Raw genomic sequence first — 10,883 nt, 5'->3', positions numbered from 1 at the left:
CTCATAATACTGTATGGTTACAATTTTTTTGTTGTTGTTGCTTCCGTCCTGTGCTCATTGTAGTGGACATGAAAAAAATCTAATATATTGTATTATTTATTTATTTATTATTTTTATTTTTATTTTTACAGTTAAAGAGAATCTGAAAGCACAAAAAAACTGGCTTTATATATATATATATATATATATATATATATATATATATATATATATATATATATATATATATATATATATATGACAAAAGTAAAGTGTTGGTATAAAAATACTCCAAGCACGTTTTCAAAAAATATAAAGAAGTTCTTTTAAAGTTTCACTTTCTCATTTTGCACGAATGGGTCGATAGAACTACAAAATGCATTTTAAATTCATGATTTAATAATTATTTAATTATTTTAAATGATGTATTGTTTTAATTATAGATGTATTTATTTACATAATGTAAATGTTTTGTAAATGCTGCGTGACTGTGGCGTGTTTTAATGCGCGTGCGCGAAACGCTGGAGCGGATCTGAGTTGCCATGGAAACGGGGAAACGTCAGGCAGCAAGACTCCGTCTCGCTGTTGTTTTCACTGATTTTAGGTAAGTTTAGTCCATAAAATCACACACATAGTATATAAAACTGTTACTGACACTTTTCTTAAGTGTAATTGACACACTTCTGTTGAATATTTACTTAAAAGAAATTATTTAGTGTCTTTGAAAAAGTCCGTTAGCATCTCAACCGTTTTCAGAAGCGGTTGGCTAACGTTAACTATAGTTTGAGCTCTTGTTTAATGAAAGTTTGGGCTTTTAATCGCGTCTTTATGTGTAGATGAGATGTTTTGATAGTTTTGTAAAGTTCTGCTGGCAAGTTATCAATGAATGATAGTAAACATATTTATTTATTTAAACTAAAAGTATGCTCTTTCTGTACCGTTAATCGGTGACGTCACTTACATGAGCGCGAAAATGAACTGAAACTATTTCAAACATGTTTTGATCTCTAATGTAATTTCAGGGGAGACAGAAAACCCCCTCTACAACAAAGGGGAAGCTGACAGAGGAGGAGGAAACACAGGTGAACTGAGAAAGCTCATTAAATAATTTAATATGCATTTATTTCACAATATATCTAACCTATATCACCATGCATCCGCAGTTTTCTTTTGCAAAATTATTATTATATTATATTTTTAATTTATTAAGAAGTCTTTGACATCCAAATGTAAGTGACACTGTGTGTACAATAGTGAATTCTAATACTAAAAATATAAATTCTGTTAACTTAAGAAATTATTTTTTAATATTATGTATATTATTCTTCCCACCTCTGCTCTAGCTTGGTTCCTTGTAATAAACCTGTAGTAAATATTGTTGGCTCTGAGACAAATTGCATGTTTTGTTCCTAGATCCTTCCATGCTGATGGCCTCCTGCACCCCAGCAGAGCTGAGCGACCTCCTGTCAAAGGCCATGAACCAGATGACTATAGTAAGCAAAACCTCAATCATTCAGTACACTACTGTTGAAAAGTTGTGGGTCTGTAAGGTTTTTACTTGTTTTTGAAAGAAGTCTCACATTTTAAAATCATTAACCCCGGGTTGTTTCAGTGAGATTGTCCTTGAAAGGCCTGTAGGCTAAATAATCAGCTAAAAGAGGTAACATAGGTGACAAGTATAATGTTATAATGCTTGTAGTTATAATCATTTATTTAACTATTATGATAACAGGATATCATGGTCGTTAATTTATTTTTATTGTATTTCTCTAGGTCTGTTTTGAGTTATGTTTTCAAGTGAAGAGACGCCATACTGTTCCACTCAAAGGTATTTATTTATTTGTATACGTGCATGTATTTTTTACTGATATATTCTTAAATACTTTTTACTTATAAATGCTGATTGTGGTTCAGGGGGTCGACAACTTTAGGCATGTAAGTTATTTTTCTCAGAAATTTGGCCAGCTTACTCATTGCTCATACTCTATGCCTCTAATATGTTTGAATTTATATCATCAATGCAATATCAGGGGGTAAAGATATCATTAGAGTTCTTACAGTTATGGCTGTACTCTTGTTACCAGATGAGATGTAATCTCTAGCGTTTGGAGCTGTGATTCTTCAGGACAAGATGCCATTCACACTTGATACATGAAGATGGTGAGTTTCACAATAGCTGCACAGTCGCAAATCAAGAGACTGACTCAAGCTTTCATCCTTATGAACTCACCCATATGTAGGGATGGGTACCGAAATCTGGTATTAAACAGGCCCTGGGGCTAAATTATGAAAGACCGGAGTATCGATAAGCTTGAACATTATCGGTTCTGCCGTCGGTACTGGAGAAACTACACGCACTACTTATTGCTATATAGATGTTAGGGCTGGGGGGAAAAAATCGATTCACCTAACTATCACAATTTGTTTACGATTTAAAAAAAAAACATTTTTATTCCAGAATCGATATTAATTCATATGAAATTTCTCTATTTTAGTCCTTGCCTATAGACGAGGTGGACATAAGTTACCCACTCTTGTGTCGTTATCAATGCTTGTCACGTGACGTAAACCAGTCCTGCTGTTAATGAGCAGAATTACTGAAGGAAAGAAACAACAACAACAGAAAAAGAGAAAAACTTCCAGCCACAGCCTTAGATGAAATCAACCAAAGATAAAAGAAGATATTAAAGGGTTAGTTCACCCAAAAATGAAAATTATCCCATGATTTACTCACCATCAAGCCTAGGTGTATATGACTTTCTTCTTTCTGATGAACACAATCGGAGATATATTTAAAAATGTCCTGCACTACAAAAAAAATTTCTTACTTAGTATTTTTGTATTGTTTATATTCCAAATATCTAGAAATTGTTAAATCAAGATGCCTTTTCTAGATAATTAAAATTACATAAAATATTTCTTGTTTTCTGGGGGGAAAAAAAAAAAAGAGAGAGTTTTTGCTTAAAACAAGCAAAATTATCTGCCAATGGGATAAGAAAAATCTTGTTTCTGTTTGAAATCCCAAGATGAAAAATCAAAAATCTAAAATCTGTTACAGTTGCCGATGGATATTGCCACGCCTATTGTGGGCAGCCTATAACACATCTCGATTGAGACAGACTGCTTCAAAAGCTCATGTGTGCTGCGATGTACGGGATATCTGTGATCACATAAACAGTAACATCTCAGCATGTTTAATAATAGAACCCGTTATAATCTGTGATATTGTCTACACTGGATGAGGAGTGACGCAACACAACAAATTCCTGACAGTAAGCGGGTTCCCCGTTCTATTTTTGACGTAGACCAAGTGCTTTGCAACAGTCGGTCAGCTTTTAGCTGTTGAGGCGTGACACAAAAAAAGTGTTAGTTGTTGTTTAGAGTTGTTTAATCCTCCTCTGCTGAGATCTTGAGAGATTTAATGTCTTTTATCTTCAGTTGATTTCATCTATAAAGCAATATTAATTATGTTCTTAATTTGTATATAATAAAAAGAACCGATAAGAATAGCATTGAAGTACCCGATCAGTAAGTAACAGTAGCAATACCGTTAGAACTGTAAGATACTTATCCCTACCCATATGACATAACTGACATAACTTCTATGAGTCACATGAAATAACTTCTTAAGGCTGTCCTAACCTAATGTAGCTTTACCCAACCACTGCATGGAGGCTGAAAGATGGCTTCCTGAAGATGAATGGACAGTATGGACTTGAGGAGGGGAAACTACAAAAATAACTCTTTTTCATATTCACTTTTATATGATATGTGAGGACTAGGAGGGGTGTTTTATTCCAACTCTAGTCTTCATACAACATGTGTTTGTCAGGATGGTTGTTATTTTGTAAGATTAGGGAGAGACTGTACCTCTCATTTGTGTGTCATGTGTACTATAATTTTAGAACAGGAGCTTGTACTCCTTTGATTTGATTGAAAAGTTTCAGATGGAGCTGTTTTTTACTTTCTGTTCTCATTATGTTCATGCAAACAGCTCATGGTGAAATTTTTCTAGCATTTATATATACTACTACTATTACTACTATTAATATTGTTCATATTATTAAACAAAATTAACAAGATCTTTTAAAAACATAATATAATGACTTTATTATAAAAGGACCCACTATGAAAATACAGTTTTACAGTGTTATCGGTGTCTTTCACCTTTATTTATTTATTTCCTTTTACTTTACAGCACATCACTGACAGGCTTTCCTGTGTAACACTGATTCAAGTTTTCCACCATTGTATTTATCCAAATGAGGTTTGTAAATACATGGATGTTTCATATTTTGCATTAATTATTTATCTTATATGAAAATTACAATGTAAAAGAAGACGTGACAAGGTCATTGGTCTTCTCACAAAATGCCAGGTTAAAGGAATATTCAGAGGAGCGAGTTGAAATCATTTCTTTTGGGCATTATTATGCCACAAATTTTGTATATTGAGCTAAACAAACTAAACCTGGAATGATAATTTGTGTTACCAGATGAGATACTTTGTAATGGGTATGTATGATGTATGATTTTGATCTGTACTATTTCTATTGCAGGATCTCAGGGATCCCCAGTTGAAGGCATCAGGACATCAGATGTTGGCCTGGACAGATGTACCAACAGTACACCACAATGACCTCTGCTTTTAAAAGGATGGCTGATTACTACCATGCTCTGTGAGGGTATTGCTATAGCAAAACTGAGCACCTGTGATAGTGGGATTTTCTAAAGAATAGTCAAACATCAGTAAATTATTATTATTATTATTTTTTTTATTAAAAAATTTGAAAGAATTTTTAAAAGTTGCAAACTTTTTTCTCCAGTTACAAAAACAGCTGTTACACCTTTTCAAATTCTTCATTGGAGGTGCACAAATCCTATTTCACAAATTAAGAAATTCATATGCTCACATTTAAGCCATGTTCTTCGGACACTGTAACAGTCCTGATATGTCACACTTTGCAGCATATTTTTTATTAACATGAATTCAAATTTTAACAAACAGTAATATATTCAAAATGTAAAGATATACAATCTGACAATCTGATCTTGTCATTATTAATCAATCAGTAATCAACACCGCACCACCCTGAAATTACATGCACTGTAGAAGTATGGTTTTGGCAAGAAATGAACAGTAGCTAAATATTTATTATAAATGCTACTATTTGACATTCAATATTTTAGTCTAAAAAAAATTGAGCCTATGAGTTTCTTAATTTGTGATTTGTATTTGCACTAAGTGACAATAGCACATTTTCTTACACTAGGTGAAAACAGTGATAGATTCTATTTACACCATGTAAAGTATCAGTTCTTTGCAATTTGAACCTGCATCAAAAGTCAGAACTCCCTACTCGCTACTGCTGTCACTAAAGACGTTGCCTTCTGTGCTTCTTTTTTAAAACTTGAGTGGCCCAAAAGCTAGTGTAAATAGCGTTTGCCAACAAGGGACGCTATTTGCACTTTATGTAAATAGACACTCCGAAATTTAAAAGGTGTAACTGTTGTGTTGTGTTTTTGAGAGAGAAAGGAACTAAGTTTTCAACTCCTAAAACATTTTGATGACTTCACTGAAATATTGTCTACACCTTCCACTGTCGGGTGTTCAGTTTCACTACAATAATGCTAGATACAATACAGCATGTGCATAATTGAGTCGCTATTCTAACAGCTGGGGGCTATAGACTTATAATAAATGAGCAATATTATAATAAATATGCACATTGCTTTCTGTATTCAGAGTTTTGTTTTTACTCTGCTAGAGAACCACCTGTTTACATTTAGATAAAAATGAAATATTTTAATTTTGATATGTCAATAATAATTATAAAATAAATAAAATATTCATAAACTTTGAAATTAAAAAAGTAATTAAAAAAATATATTTCATTGTCCATGGTATTGAAATTGCGGGTTACATCTTTGTCACCATTTTCACCCCTGATGAGTTTACATCCCTGTTGTTACAAGAGCAAGGAACTTACATTTTAATTGCAAAGGAAAACCAATTCATCTGCTATATTCTTCTGTCCTCCATTGTCAAGGGTAAGATTTCTTTATAAATCATCTACTGACCCATATGTCTTTATTTTTGTTGAACACAAAAGGAGAGAGTCACATAGTCTCAGTCACCATTAGAAAAGAAGCAGTGATAGTGTATTCTGACTCAGGCTGTCAGTCTCTTGATGTTCTGCCTTACATCTCCTTTTGTGCTCCAATAAAAATAACACATTTGGTACAAAAGAACATGACCAGTTTTATACTTGAGTAAATATTGCTTTTAATTTGTAACTTATTATTTATAATAGCCTATAATTAACTTTTATACCTCTTTGTGTGTATTTGAGTGTAAATGCCTTTTCTATGTTAGTCTTGTATAGAAGGTTTGTATGCTCTAACGATGTAGGCTATTTGTAACTGTATTTTGTAAATATTAAAGCAATGTTAACTGATTGTGATGTGTGATTATTTTGTAAACAGGCTTATCGTTTAGTATTAAGTGTTTGAGATTTTTAAAATAAGTAGAAAATGTGTTAATTGTATAGAGTTATTTCACCCAAATGAAATCAACATCAACGTTGGTAATAAGCAAACCAGTTAGATCGATTTCATGTTGAATACGTGTTGATCTACAACGTCGTTTCACTCAACTGAAATCAACATCGTTTCGACGTTAGGTAAGCAAACCAATTAGATCGATTTTATGTTGAATATGTGTCGATTCTATAACGTCGTTTCAACCATCCGAAAATCAACATCGTTTCAACGTTCGGTAAACAAACCAATTGCGTCGATTTTCCGTTAGATTTGAATGGAGTGTCTGACGTTGATTCAACATTACCCCGATGAGCAAACTGATGCCGGATCAACGTCGGAGATCAACATCGTTTCGATGTCACGAGAAACGTCGTTTCTACGTTGATTCTATGTCAGTTTGCTATCTGGGTTATTATAGGCCTATAGGATACGCAAAATATTTAACTTAAATAATTAGGTCTATAGTTTAACAAAACGAAAGTGGTTCATTGTGGCACACTCCAAATATCTAGAAAAGGAAACAGACGTTCTTCTTGTTTTCGTTAGAATGTCTTTTGTAAATGTATGAATGATGTCTTGCTTTTACCTGTATGACCATAAATTACGGAGACAGTTTACTGTCTTAAGGCAGGAACACACCAAGCCGACGGTCGGCCGTCGGGCAGTTTTTCTTCGTCGGCCGACTAAGTTTTCTCAGTGTGTTCCGCACCGTCAGCTGAAGTTGGTCCTCGTCGGCTTTGTTTCGGCCGATTTGACATGTTGAATCGGCGTTGGACCTCGTCGGGCCGTCGGGCCATCTGATCATTCTGATTTTCTGTTCAGCTACTGCCGCCTGCTGTTTCGGAAAGGCATTTCATCTCACGCAGGCGCAGAACTGACATGCTACTTGGCCGTCGGCTGTTTAGCGTCGGTTTGGTGTAGTAGGGCAACTTTCAACACAGACGCTGCCGACGTGAGCCAACCCTGCAGTCTGCTTTTGTCTCCACTAGTTCGTCGGCGTCGGCTTGGTGTGTTCTGGCCTTTATAGAAGGAAAAAAAATCCAGTGCTCGTGCCGGCGCCTCACGCGCGCGCACACACAAATTCTTGCATTGATTACTTGATATCGCAGCCTGTTAAACATGAAAATAAAATACAATAAACCAAACGTTACACTGCTCAAATCAATTCCTAATACAATCTGCCGTTTAGCACCCGTGTCCACCGCCTCACTGTGCTGTTATGTGAAGGATGATGTCGATAATGTGAGTGAAGTAAAGCTCATATAATAAAATATAGTTTGTCATTCGTCTCGAAAATGGAAACCGTGCCGAATGAGAAAAGTAGGCTTCAGATTCACTTTAAATTAATTTGTTTTGCATCTTATTTAGTTTTATTTCCAATAAATAAACCTGTTTCTCGCCTTGAATAGCAATAGAAGCTGGAATGGCATTAAAAAAGAAAATATTTTTTTTATTCGTTTTGGCTTGACGTTTATAGCCTGAATAGTCCAACTGTTAATTTTAGAGCTTTTGTGGTAAAATAAAATAGGGCAGATTTGTTCTATTATGTTTACAAACATTATAAACAAAGCTATATAGGCTAGGCTATTTGTAAACATTTTATTTTATTTACCGATAATTTACATTATTTCTGAATGTAATAATAAAATGCGATGTATACGCAATCATTTTTCCTCTCGGGAATAGCGTCAGTATTTTTAACCATGCAGCAAACAATAAAATATCTTGAAAAAATACTTTATAACCCGTTGATAATTTTTCCTTTCGCTTAATAGGTTTACAGAATCTTATAAAAGATAATTGTAGGCCTATGGCTAAGACGGCAAATACTCTCTTTCTTTTATAATAAATATAAACACTCAGGGCTACATTTGCAACTATTTATAAATCGTTAGAAAATTGCAATTTTAACCAAGGCTGCGGGACATGTGAGGAGTCACCTGTCAATTGCATCAAACCCACATAACCCTCGGTTTCCGGTTTTTATTTTGTAGAAACCATGGAAACACCATAGACGCTTTATTATTTACATGTTTTAATAAGCAAGGGAACAACTGTTTGGTTACATTTATAGACAGACAACTAATTGTTTTTATGTAGCTCAACAGGTTTAGTCTTACAGAGTAACATTATAATATCATTTTCAACACACTCAAATGTATCTAATAATAAACATTTCTTCCCGAGTCCTTTTTCGATTGTTTCCACTGGCTGTGATGTGAAGACTCCATGTTCCAAGATTCCGCACTCAAACTTGGCGTCATCAAGCTACGCCTTTGTTTTGAAAAGGCCTCTAGCGACCTCTAGTGAACAGAAAAATTACATATTGCACCTTTAACCTATCGACTTGGAGATGACCCAGGTAAACTTAAGTCAGGTGCATGGGGAAAATCTACCACAAAGGTTCTCAAGTTCAAACAATTATCCATCCTGGGTTTTTGGAATGCTGGGAATCCATGGAAAGTGCAGAAGATCAATCTTAAAACTTGTCAAAAGAAGGTCACAACTCCAACTCCTTCCACACAGTAGCTGTGTCTCATTTCAGAGGCTGCGTCCTCCGGAGGTCTCGTTTGAAGGCTGCAAACATCATCAAGGATGTCTTATTGAAGAAAAGTAACTGTAATAAAACTGACCGATGTTCCTCTTGAGGTGTAAAATACTGTAATTTCTTTCTTACTTTGCAGTCTTAAATGAGACAGCCTCGATGATGTATGCAGCCTTCAAATACGACCTCCAGAGGATGCAGCTTTTGAAATGAGACACACCTATTGAGAAGTATGTCAAACGTAGGACCATAAAGGATCATGGCATCATTTGTATGGGAACCATCATTTGTGGTTTGTAGGTCCAGCAAAAGGAGCTCACACTCCACATATCAAAAGACTATGGGCAACTTGTGAAGTCTGGAGACTGAAAGGGAACAAGAATTCAGCAAAAAATATAGATTCTCTGTATCTCTGGGCAAAGAGTTTGTTGGCTTCGTTAGCTTTTTTATGAATTTATTCTTGTTCTTCCAAACATTGTACTTTTGCAAGCCGAGTTTCATCCATCCACTTTCCAGGAACTATTGCTCGATTTCCTGACCATCTTAAAACAAGTTAGTCCAGCACCACATACTTCTGCAAAACCAAACTGTAGATGGTAAGGTTGGGTTTGTCAACATCACTGAAAATGCTAACATTGACTGTGGCAGTCAGTCGGTACATCTCTGTCTTCTGTAGCGTGTTGCACTTCTCGCATCTGTGACATTTTGTCTTAGGATCAAATGACACCTGCTGACTTCTGTAATTTCTACAACTTCTTAACACAATGACCTCAGCACAGTGTTATTACATCACCTAAAGATGTCACAGGCTCTTCTTTGATCACACCAGCAGCAATTAGACCAAAACCTGACAAAGATTTAACCTTTTAAAGGGGTGGTTCAGTGGTTTTTTTCTAGGCTTGATTGTGTTTTTGGGGCGCAGTTTAACATATCTTAATGCTTTCGTATTTTTTTAAAACGCTGTATTTTTCATATATTTTACCTTTATTCTACACCTCTGTTTCCACTGTCATATGAACGGCTCATTTGACTTCCTGCTTCCATGATACCACTCCCTCCGAAATACGCAGTGTGCTCAGATTGGTTAGCTGGCCCAGTGTATCGTGATTCGCTGAAGCGTCCGGAAACGCCACGCCCCTTACCATTTGTTGCTTTGGTGGAAATGTTCAATACAGCACCCTGGATGAATCATGTAAGAAATCGGAGCAGACATTGACAGTCAGGACATGATTCTTGAAGAGAGAGCGGCTGTGGATGTTTTTCCAGATCACATCTCTACACCTGCAAATATGTTAGATTATATCTAAAAGGAGAACCTCCTGGAGCTTTATGGCTATTTAAAGGGGTCATAAAGTGGATTTATTATTATTATTATTATTATTATTATTATTTTATAATGTTTCCTGATGTGCATTTATAATGTTAGCATGCTTTTTACATCAAAAATTGTCATACTTTAGAAATAAAAGTCATAAAATGCATTGATATTGCAATTGAAATACCAAATAATCCACAGTGAATGTAAAAATAAACAGAATTAATTCTTCTCTGACATCAAGATCCTTCAGCAGCTTATGCAAAGATGATGTTTTTCCACAGCCAGGAACAGTATAGCATCGCAATCTTGTTATTACATATAAAAAATGCATCTTGTTTGAGTATTATACTGTAAGTTATGTAAACAGTTATATTTGCCTGTAATGCTTGAAACTACATTTATGCGATTTCATTCAGAGTTAAGTCAGTGTTAAGGGCTAATGACAGTAACAGTGCACAGTAATGTTTACTTGATTTTGTGTTTCTTAAAGTTTTTTACA

The 10,883-nt window shown here is 34.9% G+C and overlaps 1 long non-coding RNA gene across 2 annotated transcripts; it reads left to right on the top strand.

Moving 5' to 3' along the window:
* The first annotated feature begins 446 nt into the window (after nucleotides 1-446).
* On the top strand, nucleotides 447-6,437 carry LOC125246116. Of its 2 annotated transcripts, none has more exons than XR_007179726.1 (7): nucleotides 447-583; nucleotides 1,002-1,061; nucleotides 1,393-1,472; nucleotides 1,753-1,807; nucleotides 2,064-2,139; nucleotides 4,178-4,246; nucleotides 4,538-6,437. It is a non-coding gene; the product is annotated as an uncharacterized LOC125246116 (long non-coding RNA). The 2 variants fall into 2 exon arrangements; XR_007179727.1 differs by having other exon boundaries at nucleotides 1,393-1,639.
* The last annotated feature ends 4,446 nt before the right edge of the window (nucleotides 6,438-10,883 follow it).

The sequence above is a fragment of the Megalobrama amblycephala genome, linkage group LG14 (assembly GCF_018812025.1).
Source record: "Megalobrama amblycephala isolate DHTTF-2021 linkage group LG14, ASM1881202v1, whole genome shotgun sequence".
Classification (NCBI taxonomy): domain Eukaryota; kingdom Metazoa; phylum Chordata; class Actinopteri; order Cypriniformes; family Xenocyprididae; genus Megalobrama; species Megalobrama amblycephala.
This window is presented reverse-complemented; position numbering and strand designations above follow the sequence as displayed.